Genomic DNA, 11,945 nt, shown 5'->3' on the forward strand with positions numbered 1-11,945 from the left:
AAAAAAAAAAAAAAAAAAGAAAGAAAGAAAAAGCAAATTAACCTTCAGAAGCTTTTTCTCCCTATTCCTTCACCCCAGATAGAGTTTCTAGAAGGGTATGTGTGTATGTGATGTGTGTGTGTGTGTGTGTGTGTGTGTGTGTGTTTGCATGTCTCCCTTGTGTGTCACACTTTGGGTCCAAGAGCATTTTTATAGCCCTGGAGGTGACCGAACACCCGGTACAGCAGCCTCACACAAGCTCACCTCCATGGGGGTGTGGAAGGGTTCCTGAACTGCCCACGAAGGCTTGCACTCAGCTGCCTATAATTTCCTGCCACACTGAAAAGCCGCCTAGCCAGAGGTGGGGCATCTCAAACCCACTATTCTTAGGGTCTTAAGGACATTTTCCCTAGTGTCTGAGGGAGGTCTAAGACTTTAGCCAATGTGATAGGAGCAGTAAGATGTGGAGAAAACAATATAAAACTCTGAGTCAGGAAACCTGGATTGCAGCAGTCCTGCTGCCCTCTGCCACCGACAGGCTAAATGACTTGATAACCCACCTAATTTCTCTGGGTCTTAACTTTTCTTATGTGAACAGTGCGGACAGTGGCTCATGCCCTCTGGTGTGTGGTGGAAAGGACACTTTCCCTCCCCCAGCTGGGCCAGGCCCTGGGGTCCTCACTAAGCATTCATGAGCCTTAGTTTCATGTCCTATCAGGTGGGGGTGAAAGGCACCAGCCACAGCTACCTAACATGGGTGGTGGAATGGTATAGGGATCTAGTTAAGTTACCGTGGATGAAAGCACTGGGGGCAGTGTAAATTGATGAACTTGAAAGCATCAGGGAGAGTTTAAACTGGCATTTCAAGGTAAGCAGGAGTGCATCCCCACAAGAATGGGGTGGGCGGTCTGTTTCGGAATCATGGGATAAAGCCTGGAATACCCTGAGAACAGCCAGAGGGTTCCTGGTTCCATTAATGGTTTACAGGTGATACTGCTCTGCCTTTATAATCCAAGACTTCTTTTGATAAAAATGTGTCTGATGTACTTCTTTAATGCTGTTTGAAATGTCAAAATTCATTATCAAGACCAAACTTAAGTCACCTACAACCCCTCAGAGAGCTTCCCCTTGCTTGTCCCCCGCATCCCACCACCGTACTGGCCCTCACTGCTCTGGGGGAAATCCTAAGATGACAGCCCTGGTTCGCCCAGATGCTTTGGGGTATCCCAGGACGGAGCAGTGGTGCCTCTGGACCAACCTCGCCATCACAGAACTGCAGAGCTGCGAGGTCCCTCTGAGGTTTGGGGGGAGTGAATGACAGGGCTGGAGTCCCTAGGCCAGCAGTCCCTACTGAGCAGTCAGGTACAATACAAGATCAGACCAAGGTCATTTGCCTCATTGACGGGCCTTCTCCTTTCAGTGAAAAGCTTTCAAGGTTGAAGGAAATTTCCTCCTGTGGCTCCAAGTTCCAGTAGCAATACTCGGAGGACCCAGGGTGAAGGGGTGGGTTTCAAGCCTCCCTGAGATTTGGGGGGATGAATGGGTCGCAGGGTCACCAGCCCATGAAGAGACTGCCAGCTGCAAAACATGTACAATTGCAGACCTGATGGTTCAGTTGGTGGAAATACTTTGTGCTTCTTTAACATGTAATCTGTTAGAAGGGGGTCACAGCTTTATCTTCAACAGTTAAAATCTTATGTTCGGTCAAGACAAAAATTGAAATCTGTTATCTTCCTTGCCAGTTCCTCCTCCTCAGGGTGAGTGGGGGCCAGTTAACGTGAGCTTGGGCTGCAGTGTCTTGTAAACTTTCTCCGGGCTGAGAATGTCTCTTCCTGACATGCCCTGGGATCTTCCCTACAAAGCACAGAGAGGCAGAAGCTACTTTTCCTTCTCAGCCGAGCCCTCCTTTCTCCTCTTGAATTTAGCTAAGCGAGGCTCTTCAGCGGGAAAATAATGAAGGGGAAAACCACTACCATCAACAAAAAGAACAAGAAAAGAACTGAGCTGGAAATCTCAGGATGCAACACTGGGACTCAAATAATACATGGGTATTTCGAGCTCCTAGAAACTTAACCTGAAACAAGACAAGGAAATAAATCCCTAGCATTTGCTTTCTTGGTTTGTTTTTATCTTATCTTGAAATTTTAAGAAGAGGATCACAAGTCACAGGAGTCAAAATCATTTGGAAGGTTTTTGAACCCCTGGGTTGAGTAACAGGGACTCACTCCCACCGTCTACGGGCACTTGTTAGGTAAGGGCTCCACGGGTCCTGCCTACTTGCATTAAGACTGGTCTCGAGCTCAGACACTTTTGGGATCCGGGAGGGACACGTATGAATGAAATGAGTAAAGCCGGTTGCTTACAAAACAACAGAGTGGGGAGATTAAAGCAACTGGTGTGCGCATGTCCTACCTACAGCTGTCACCGTGAATTTTTACTAAATCCCATGCAGGCCACATGAAATGTGCATTTTGCCCACGGTGGGGTCTGTGGCCTTCTCATTCTACTCGCTGATGCTGATGTGAAGTCCCTTTCCTTCCTCCTTCCCTCCCCCACTCCGTTCCAACAGCAGCTTTTCGGCAAAGTGTTTAAGAGCATGGATGCTCCAACACCAATTATTAACCATGTCACTCTGGGTCAGGTATTTCACCTCTTTGTGCCCCAGGTTGATTCATCTATAAAAGGGCAAATGTGGAGGCTTCCCTGGTGGCGCAGTGGTTGAGAGTCCGCCTGCCGGTGCAGGGACACAGGTTCGCGCCCCGGTCTGGGAGGATCCCACATGCCGCGGAGCGGCTGGGCCCGTGAGCCATGGCCACTGAGCCTGCGTGTCCAGAGCCTGTGCTCCGCAACGGGAGAGGCCACAACAGTGAGAGGCCCGCGTACCGCAAAAAAAAAAATAAATAAAAATAAAAGGGCAAAAGTGAATAAATGAGTTTTTCAAGGGCTTACATCAGTGCCAGGGACACACAAAGCATTATGTGTGTGTTTTCTTTTATTATTCACTCATTATCCATTTGTAACTATTCAGCACCTCTCATCTTCCAGGTATGGCACTGGCTTAATTGGAAGCTCTGCCAATAGATCAGATATGAATCCTTTGCTCCAGGGAAGTAGGGGAATAAAGAACTAATATTTTTTACCTTTTAAGTTATGAGCTTTTCAAACATCATTGATTTAGTCTTCGGACTCCTTTAGGAGATAAGTTTTATTATCCCTATTTTTTAATGAATGTGGAGACAGAGGGGGAGGCCACCTCAGGGTGACATGGCTGTGAATCCAGGTCTCTGAAGTTGGCAGGTGTCAGACTTCTTACAGGGTCTAAGGGCAGAGCAGGGGTTGATTATGCATCAACCATTCATCCTGGCACTCTTTCTTAGCTGGCCCTGGACTTGACCTTGCTGTCCTTCACAACAGAGGGATCCAGGCTCCACCACCAATCAATTATGGCTGGCGTGAGAGAGGGAAATTATTTCCTATCCTGGGAAAATTCCAGGCTGCCTCAAGAGAAAATTTTGACCGGTCTTACAGCCATTTTCACTGCACAGTGAAGAATTAGCCTTGAGTGAATAGGAAAGGTCACAGCTCACCTCTGGTTCTGCTCACATTTTTGTATTTTAGTTGCCTGATCCAGACAAGCAACCCCTTTCTTCCAGAGATCTCCTTCCTGTCCCCTGCATGAATCCATGGGAACATTTCAATCATAGACACTGAGAAAATGAAGGCATAGTAAAGACCACTGAATTCACCAGCTGCCATAGAAAATTCACTTGGTTCCTTTGGTTATATGAGAATCACTAGAGGAGCTTGTTTAAAAAAAATAGATGCATGGGCCCTACTCCTTGGAAATTCTGACTTAATAGTGCTGGAGAGAGGCCCAGGAATCTGCATTTTAACAGATTCCAATATATAGACAGATGAAGAATCCACTGATCCACCTGAACTCTTAATTTCAAAGAAAAAGAAATTATGTGACTTGCCCAAGTTTACACAGCTAGTTAATATCAATTGGACTAGGACTTAGAACTGCTGACTTCCAATGGAATAGTTTCCCTGCAACACTGCATAGTTCCTAGAAGAGGGCATTGTCCAAATCTTTGAAACCAACGTTTCCCTAATTTGCGACTGACATTAAATGGTAGTGATTTAACTCTTAGATTTAAGGACTAGAGCATTGCTTCAAATCAATACATGCAGAAGAGCACACAAACAAACATGTTGGTTTCACCTGGGCAACATGCTAATGTAGATTTCTGTTGGCCTGAATCGGAGCCATCTCCAAGGGGGTGAAGCATGGCTTTTTTGTCATTCCGGGGTATTTTAGAGAAAAAAAGAAAAAAAAAAAAAGTTTTTAAAGTAGGTGGTAACTAGATTTTAAGAATAGAAACCTATTTTCCCTGTTGCAAGGCTATGGTCCCAAGGGGGAAGATGGAATAAGTGTAAAGCATGTCTATTTCAGGAAAAGATTAAACAAAGACTGACCTGACTCAGGCTATTAGAGTGAAAACACTTGCAGTGGAGACGCTTAAAAGCATGCCTTACTTTTATTACCATCCACTTCTTTTATGGAAGGCTAATTGTAAAATTTATGGAGCGAATTATCTCTCTAGATTAATATTTATGAACATACAATAGCAGATGTGAGTTCTAAGTGTTGTATTAAGCATTGGCTTTTCTCCCCTTGCACATATAAGCAAACAACAGACAGCTCAAGATGATGTTAATATTCTCTCCACAATGTATGTAAACAGTCTTGCGAAATTTTTCGTTCCAATTGCAGCAAATTGGTATTTACCCAGTAACCAAAAACTATTTTTAACAGTTAATACTCCTAAAATATATGGGGACCTTTCTGCTATATGACTAAGAGCTTGGAAAATCAATTGCAAAAACGCTCTCCTAATCAAACACCGAGGAGCAAGACATCTCTTTATTGATTCATTTTAACCACATTTTATTCTTATAAGAGAAAGGAAAAATAATCAAATGCACCTTGTTCTTCCTGCATTTTGAATATCGAACTAATGGTTCCTTCATTTCCAAAAACAGGAGAACATGTTTAAGTGCTGCAAAAAACACTGCACTTCCAAATAAATCCAAGTGGGCTTACTTCAACTCCTGACTTTTGTGTATAAATCTTAGCTAGTTCTACTATCCATATAAAACACAAGTTTACGTGACTCCGGGTAAAGAAAGACGTACAGAGGACCAGACAGGGAGACAACAGAAGCCAAGTTGTATGATAAATGAATGGCTTTGAGCCAGTCCTGAGGCTCTGTGTTTTAGTTTTCTTGTCTATAGATGGAGGGGTGTTTTACTATATCAGGAATTCCCAAACAGGGATTTGTGGTTTGGAAAGGGGACAATGGATGAGCCTTAGGGATTACTAACTCTCTTGCCCTGAAAACTCATATAAATTTATCTATGAATTAGTATGTGTATACTACTGACTCTGAGTATCCATTGGTTTCAGCAATTCTCAAAGGGTTCCTGAACCTCAGAAAGGTTATGAGCTATTGTACTAGAGGATTTTTTAGGTTACTTCCTGCTATAATTCTCTAACTTTTGCTGCGTCCTGGCCCTGATCTCACGTTTTTGCTTCAATTGCCCACAGTTACTCCTATGCAACTCAAACTCACTTTTCTCTAAGCTTCCTTCTTCTAAGGCCACACATTGCCATCACTGCAGAAAGTTCTATTGGAGAGCATTGCTTTCCAAAACAAAGAGCGGTTTCTAAGCTCTCATCCCCCAAATCTAAAATTTTAATATGCTCCCCAGGTGATTCTAATGCAGAGTGTCTACACATTGCACTTGGAGAAACAGCACTAAGAAGAGGACCAACAGACATCCTGACCCCTTGTTTTCTACTTTTTTTAAAGGGTAATGCCTGTGTTACTTTTTTTTAAAAAATAAATTTATTTATTTATTTATTTTTGGCTGCGTTGGGTCTTCATTGCTGCTCGTGGGCTTTCTCTAGTTGCGGCGAGTGGGAGCTACTCTTCATTGCGGTGCGCGGGCTTCTCATTGAGGTGGCTTCTTTTGCTGTGGAGCACGGGCTCTAGGCGCATGGGCTTCAGTAGTTGTGGCTCGTGGTCTCAGTAGTTGTGGCTCACAGGCTTAGTTGCTCTGTGGCAGGTGGAATCTTCCCAGACCAGGGCTCAAACCCGTGTCCCCTGCATTGGCAGAAGGATTCTTAACCACTGCGCCACCAGAGAAGTCCCTGTGTTACTTTTTTGAAAATTTATTTTATTGACGTATACTTGATTTACAATGTTGTGCTAATTTCTGCTGTACAGCAAAGAGATTCAGTTATTTATACATATATTCTTTTTCATATTCTTTTCCATTATGGTTTATTACAGCATACTGAATATAGTTCCCTGTGCTATACAGTAGGACCTTGTTGTTTATCCATTCTATATACAATAGTTTGCATCCGCTAATCCCAAACTCACAATCCAACCCCTCTCCCCTGCCCCTGGCAACCACAAGTCTATTGTCTATGTCTGTGAGTCTGTTTCTGTTTCATAGATAAGTTCATTCGTGTCATATTTTAGATTCCACATATAAGGGATATCGTATGGTATTTGTTGTAATGCCTGTGTTATTACTGCCCTGCTGCTCAGTCTCCATCACCAACACCCCAGTTCACTGTCCAAGGTGAGAAGATAAGGTTAGACTCCTACAGCCTGGACTTGGAAGGAATCTTTAAGGTTATCTAGTCCAAACACTCATTTGCTACTTGAATCTTCTCCAGGCCTCTTTCCAACAAATGCTCACAAAATATACACTTGAACAGGAACAGTAACAAGGGAACAATTCTCCAGGTAGCACATTTGAGCTGATGAAAGCCCTAATTATTAACTAGTCTTCCCTTATATTGAAGCATCTCCAGAAGCTTCCTTCATCTGTCCCAGCTTGCTGTGGTCAGAGTTCAATCCTGACTTTAAGTGTGTGAAACTGATGTCGGCCTCAGCCCCTCTGATCCAGGTGTTAGGCTCTAGGAATATATGTTTTACGGATGGAAAGGGCTTTTGGAAAAGAGAAATTTGGGGTGAGCTGCCTTGGGTGTGATGGAAAGGAATCGGGTCTCCAGTTTTACCCCAGTAACCAGGTCTTGGCCTTTATTGGGAGAGGAGATGGTCTCCTCACTAAGAACAACACAGAACCAACATCAGTTAAGCCTAAAGGACACACAGATGTTTGCATTTCAATGGTTTTGAAGCTTTGGGGCACGGAGAGACCACAAACTTCGCAGAGAAATAGGGTTTCCACCAGCAGCATTGGTAGACGTGAAGTTCTTCCCTCATGGGGCTTGTGGGCAATGGAGGTAACAGCAGAAACAAAAAGGAGGGGAGAACTAAGAAAGTACTCTGAGGACACACAGACATAAACAGGGTGGAACCAAACCCTGAAGTTATCCAAGTAGGGAGGGGCAGTGAAATAAAATCCAGGCATTGATTGGACCTCCTTTATACCCTCAGGTTGCTGCTTTTAGAGACACTGAGGTTTTATATATTTCTATAGGAGCATGATCCTCTTTCACACAATTGCACTGCAAGGCCTTCCAATATTTGAAGACAGCTTTCACTATCCCCCTATATCTCTTCTTCTTTAAAGTCTATATTATTCTTCAGTCTGTCTTTATGTTACAAGGTCTTGGATTTTTTCATTATCCTCTGAGCACATAGCTTGTCTAACTCCTCTTAAACTGAAGAGTCCAAGAGGGAATCTTTTATTCCAGATGTGGTTTGATCACCCTTAAACAGAAAGAAACCATCACTTTTCTTCTTTCCAAATCCTATACTTCTATCTTGAAGGCAAAGACTGGCTGAATACAGCTCAGGGTCAGCTGGTCCCGGTTCTTTCATTTATTTTACCTTGTTTTCTGATTTTAATGATTTTTAGGAAATACCATGATATAAATAGCTCTACTCCATCTCCTAGATCAGCTAGTATAGATCAGAGAGGATGAGGAGTACTCAACAAAATGCTTATTGATTGCTTGAACGTCTAAGAGAAAATATGCATACTGATGAAATTACAAAATAAATACAATAACATGGCTGTCACTTGAAATTGGAAAGGATTAGGAGAGCTGATTGGGAAAAAAATTCTAGGTAATGAAGTTTAATCATCTATAAAATGAGAAGCCTGAACTCCATAATCACTAAGTTTCCTGTCTATTGTCAGTTTATGTATTTCTTTAAAAAAAAATTTGAAGCCCAAGAAGATCTCGAAGGCATTAGCAAAAATACCCCCAGCTTTTCTGATACTTAGGTTATCTAAGAATGACTAAGAGCCTCACTAAAGACACATAACCAAATGGTATCTAACAATGGATTTCATCCATATATTTACATTTTGATAAACAATTTAAAGTCTTACCAGGAATTTGCTATAGAAAGAGTTACCCCAACTAGTTAAAATATCTTTAGTACCTGAGCTGGGATTCACAAGCACAGGGTAGTGTGCAAAAAAACTGGGTCAAGTAGAAATGAAATTTGATTGGTAAAGGACCTTCATGGGGTTCTATAGAGAATCAGGGAAATGTTCACAGGGATAAGTGGACCTCTGCTGATTGGAATACATGACTCTTTCCTCCTTCATGAAAGGATGTGAGGGTATCTTAATAATTACCAAATCTTCAGGCTAGAGGGTTTCTTGATTTTCAAAAGAATTTGGAGATGGCTTTGCAGCATTAGTCTCTGAAATGCTCATGGCTGATATTGCCAACTTTCTGTCTCCATTGTAATGCTTTTTTTTTTTTAAACATCTTTATTGGAGTATAATTACTTTACAATGGTGTGTTAGTTTCTGCTTTATCATATGTTCCCATATCTCCTCCCTCTTACGTCTCCCTCCCACCCTCCCTATCCCGCCCCTCTAGGTGGTCACAAAGCACCAAGCTGATCTCCCTGTGCTATGCGGCTGCTTCCCACTAGCTATCTATTTTACATTTGGTAGTGTATATATGTCCATGCCACTCTCTCACTTCATCCCAGCTCACCCTTCCTCCTCCCCGTGTCCTCAAGACCATTCTCTATGTCTGCGTCTTTATTCCTGTCCTGCCCCTAGGTTCCTGTTGAAGCCTTGCGTGACTAAATGACTGGTTTGCCTAAATGTGGGAGGGAGACAGAGTGGTCTCTTTCTGTTCTTTGTGTCAGTGTGTCAGCTTTTCTGAGTACTATTGACGCAATTTTCACCCCTGCCAAAGTCTTCTCATCACCTCTCATCTTGACTGTCATCTCCTATTTACAACGATCAATCCAAGTTCCAGTGCTTTGGGCTTTTCCTTCAAGGTACCCTCTTGACAGTAAATGGAGCAAAATTGGCACTCTCTCCAACTCAGCTTTCATAGATTGCTTCTTGACTGAAATAATTGGCTACTTCTAAAACTATTTTAAATATACAAATTACAGCTAAAGATTATACTTAAACTAATATCTGGGGAGCAAGGATTAGCAAATTGAATGAATACATCCACATCCTTGGTTCTGTTTGTGAGTATTACCCATTTGTTAGCTTGTAAATATCACCTATCTTCCACGGCAGTCATTATGTGCAGGTACTGACATCTTTGTCAGGAAATTCAAAATATGTGTAATTCACCAACATTTAAACAATAAAAACACATTATTTCTGACATAGAGGCAGGAATGACCATACCAAGCTGAGAGGCCCAACACAGAGCTGTAACTGTGGAAGTGTAATTGCGACCTGAAAAAGATCCATTTCTCTAGAATTAGAACCTTTCCATGAATGTTAGCACAAGGAAGAGAAATTGATAAATGGAAATCATTCCCTACTAATTGCAATACATTTTCAGATAATTCTATTGACTTCTATAGCATTTATGTAGTCACCATGCGATCAATTCACCACTGACTCAACCATACAGTACGTATTTACAGTAAATGGAATACAGTCTGTGAAGCCATCTCCACTGCCTTGTCTCCGACTCTCAGGAGACAGAACTGTGAAGAGGAGAAAGCTTGAAACTGGGAAATACAAGGGTCTAGATTCTATTTTCTTGCGTGTATTATGATCTGTGCCACATATTAATCCATTAACATCAGAGTTGCAGAATGGCCAGGGACTTTGAAAATTGTTAGGTTCAATCACTCTATTTTAAATATTTAGAAACTGAAGCCCAGAGAAGTTAAGAAGCTTGCCCAAGGTCACACAGTTTGTTAGTGATGGGGCCAGAATGCTCAGCCTAGTGGTCTTCCTGGTGAAGTGGACAAAATGCAAATTGTTTTCACTGGAGAGCAGGTTATGAGCTCTGAAGATTAGAAAAAGGATTTCCTAGAGTCCTTCCTGAGTGAATCCATGGAACGAATAGGACCTGGAGTCTTCTTTTCAATGAGTAGCTCCAGATACCAACATGATTAAGAGATTAACAGTAAAACTAAATAAAGCAACCTTTGCAAAGTACAAGGATGAATCTGGGAAAGGAATAGACCCCTCCTCTCTCTTTTCCTCCTCATAAGGTTGTCCACATATTGATGAATCCAAGAATGATTATAAGCTTCTCAAATGGCTCAAACTTGCCAACTCATTCTCTCATTTTAAAGTTCATATGAAAACATATTTTGTGATGCAGTGTTTTAAGGGAAAATTTTAATTTAAATACACTTTTCTTGTGTGGCAACTATTATTGCTGTGTAGCAGGAGAACCTAATTTATGGTAACCTTTTCCAACACATTCTTGAATCCCCAGATGTCAACCCCTATCTCACATTCTTTGTTATCTGTTCCTGTAATTCAAATCTCTTTTCTTTTTTCTTCCACCAGCATTCTATTTATAAGCCATTCCATCAATACCTCGTTGTGTTTTAGGCATATCTTTTTTACTCTGCAGCTCCCACTCAAAAACAATTTTGTTTCTTCCTCAGATATTTGGAACTTTTAAGTATTCTGTAGTATCAGCTAGTTAATGTTTCCCAGAGGAGATAAAAAATAGTACTGAAGGGAACAATATGGCACCAAAAGATGAATATTCTTATTATTCTGGGGTAGGACTGCCTCTGTTAAGAGACTACTTATGTTTACCCTCTCTTAAAGATGCTGCCTCTTCAAGGTGGGGGGAAAAGATTATTCTAGGTTATAGGTTTTCTTTTTATCCTAATCCCAAAGCTATGCAACAGCCAGAGGTTCTAAGGCCAATAACAAATGTGACACAATGAAACATTTATTTTAAGTAACGATTTAACAACCTATATTGATCTTTGAGCATCTATGCAGACCAAGCCAAAATGAGGCTTCCGTTCCCTCTTTACCACAGAGCCTCCATCCCATGGAGAAAAGCAATGATGTGAAGAGCACTGAAAGACAGTAAGTAAAACAGCTCTTACATGTATGTTTCTTCACAAATTTAAATTACATATTTTCAGCCTTCTTGAACCGCAAACCCCAAATCCATGACACTCTCCTGAAGCATTTTGTTGGGATTTGAATTCTCCTAGTTGCCCAGTTTGAAATTCCAAGAACCTAGAGGAAACTTGTTATCCCCTTACAACACTCGTTTGTTCTTTCATATATTTGTTTCTTCAGTCGTCTAGTAAACTAAAAAGTATATCCTACAATGTACAGAGAACCAGCAGGCATTTTGAAATTTTCAAAGGGAGGAAAAATAATTCCTATGTCCTAGACCTGGAGATTATAAAGTAGCTGAAGAAGTAAGACATATATAAGATAAATAGCTAATGAATATAAAAGTTATTAACCTTAACAACATATAAAATACCGAGTATTGGAATGATCAGTGTAGAATGAAATTATTCTCAGTTTTGATAGGAAGAATTAATATAAAGATTTGAATGCCTAAAGAGTATCTGGACACATGGAAGGACCAAATATATGCACAAATCATGAGCCACCTAAGTTATTCTAGTGAAAAGCGCAAAGGCAATGAAAGAACATCCAGAGAGAAATATCTGGTTAAGACAATTGTATTTTGTGGTTAG

This window comes from Physeter macrocephalus, chromosome 11, assembly GCF_002837175.3.
Source record: "Physeter macrocephalus isolate SW-GA chromosome 11, ASM283717v5, whole genome shotgun sequence".
In the NCBI taxonomy this organism is placed as follows: domain Eukaryota; kingdom Metazoa; phylum Chordata; class Mammalia; order Artiodactyla; family Physeteridae; genus Physeter; species Physeter macrocephalus.